This window comes from Cupressus sempervirens, chromosome 3 (genome assembly GCF_028749045.1).
Source record: "Cupressus sempervirens isolate cs-2001-9-10 chromosome 3, ASM2874904v1, whole genome shotgun sequence".
Classification (NCBI taxonomy): domain Eukaryota; kingdom Viridiplantae; phylum Streptophyta; class Pinopsida; order Cupressales; family Cupressaceae; genus Cupressus; species Cupressus sempervirens.
The window spans coordinates 311,091,597-311,094,024 of NC_143120.1; positions in this window are offsets into that span (position 1 = coordinate 311,091,597).

A 2,428-nucleotide genomic window follows, 5' to 3' on the forward strand; every position below is an offset into this window, starting at 1 on the left:
TCTAACAGGATAGTGGTCTGAGCCTATTATTGGTAGAGTTGAGGATTGGATATCTAAATTTAATTCACTTAGTTCTCCTCAGAAAAAATCTATCCAATTTTTCAGCTATATAAGAGAAGTCTTTCCTTTTATTATTCCATGTATACTTAACATTATTAAATAGAATATTGATTGGGTTGTTAAGGTCTATCTAATTTTTAAATTCCTTAGATGCTTGGGAAGTTTGCTAGATGCCTCCAGATTTTTCATCTATATTTAATATAGTATTAAAGTCTCCACTTATAAGAATGAGTTCATTACTATGATTATTAATAAATATACTATTTTCTGCCCATAAGAGTTTTTTATCTATGTTATAGATCAGACCGTAAATGTTTATTAAGATGAACTGTAGATTAGTTTTAATGTTTTTGATCTACTATTCGTTCAAGAGTTATTTGATTTTAATATATTTAGAGTAACTTTTCTTAGATTCCAAATCATACCTAAACCTCCTAAGGCTCCTCTAGATTCATGTAGGTTAACATTCCAACTACCTAGTTTCTTTTCTAGCTTAATTCCTTCTTCCTTATTTTGTTTTATTTCTTGTAACATAATAATTTCATATTCAAATTGTTTTAGATTTTGTTTTTGTAAGCATTTCTCACTAGGAGCATTTAAACCCCTAGCATTCTAGGTAGTGATCTTCAAGCTTTCTTGGGAAGGATCTTTCCCTTCCCTCGATTAAGTAACTAACTAATATTTTTCTACTCTTTTGCCTACCCATCAACTTCTGTGAGTTCCTTAAGAGACTTCCTTCATCTTTTAGCTTTCATTCTACCATATTTGGGAGAATTATCCCTTCTTGATTGATCAGTATACCCAACTGCTCTATGTTCTACACATTTAAGGCACTTTCAGATTGCTTTTCTTCTTTTTCATCTTTACCTTTGTTTTCTAGTTCTTGCATTATTTATTCTACAAGGGTTCTCTAATCATCTATATGTCTATAATCTGTTGAAAATGGTATCTTCTGGAAACCACCTACCTCAATACCATCTCCTTGTATTGTTATTGATCTATATTCAGTTCTTTTTAAGGCTTTACTAGTCTTATCTTCATCCTCAATGATTAGCAAATCTCTTTTTAATTCTTCAAAGGTATAGTTGTCTCCACCTAGTTTTAAAACTCGCTGCATTTTCTCTTGCTACAATCCACTGATTTTATCTATATTGTTGAAGTTAAATACTTGGACTAGTTCATTGGTTAATAGTTCCAAATTTTCTTTCTTAGTCTCATTTGAAATTACCATTTCCAAGTCTTCATCCTTTGCCATATCATTATTCAAGAAGTCATGAAAATCTTGTGTTAAAGTTCATTTTATCTTACTTTGATCATTTTCCTTTTCCTTGTACTCATTGAAGTTGTGATCAGGTGATTCTTTTCTTGTGGATGGTGTCTGCCACAACTTGGTGAATAGATTTATTGCCTCTTTATTGAAGACTATGGTTTCCCTCATAGGTTCTTCTTTTTTTTGCTGCAGAGTCTCCATTTTTTCTTTTATATACTTAGCCTTACTTCGTTCTGGAGCTACATCAAAAAATAGAAAGTTATTTTCTATTTCTTCAAGACTACTGATCATGTTACCCAAGGACTTTTTGTCCTGAGATCTAGACTCATTTTCTAACAATTTTTCTTCCCCATTAATTACTTTTGTATTCTTGGCCTTCTTTACTTTCTTTGATCTTTTGTTTAACCTTCAGCTTCTGATGGCAATACTTTGTCACCTTATGTTAGCCATATCTTGATTAGTTTTTTCTTTCTCTATTGATTTCTTTGGGACTTTGATCATCACAAGTAATATGTATTTTCAAATTAGGGCTAGTTCCTTGACATTCCTCCATATTCAACAATTCAATAGTTTCTTTACTATTCTCTGATATTGAAAGCTTTTCCTTTTCTATACTTTGAGGATTTTTTCTTTTTACCTCTTGTATTATCTCTACTACTTTCTTCTAATCTTTCTTGGAGATAGGAGAATAACTACTTCTGATCTCTGTAGTTGGACTTGGTAGTGTTGTCTTATCTACTCTTACTGCACCAATCTCTAATTCTAGAGCTACTTTCCCTACTGTATCATTATTAGGCTTCAAGAAGCCTTTCTCATTTATGGAATTCCTCTGATATTCTCTTTGGTTTCTTACATACATCATAGTGAAGGTATTTTTAAGGTCTAAAGTGTTGGAAATGTTATAAAAGGCTAAGTTACTAAGAGGGAAGGGGTGGATTAGTAACTCTTTAAAACTTGTAACCTTCAACTCTCCAATTAGCATTTAATCCTTCTCATATAATCTAATATAATTTCATGCATAAGAAACTAAAAACACAAAAGCATTCATAACACTTTGACACATATATTTGGTGACCTAGAAACCTTCTAAATAGAAAG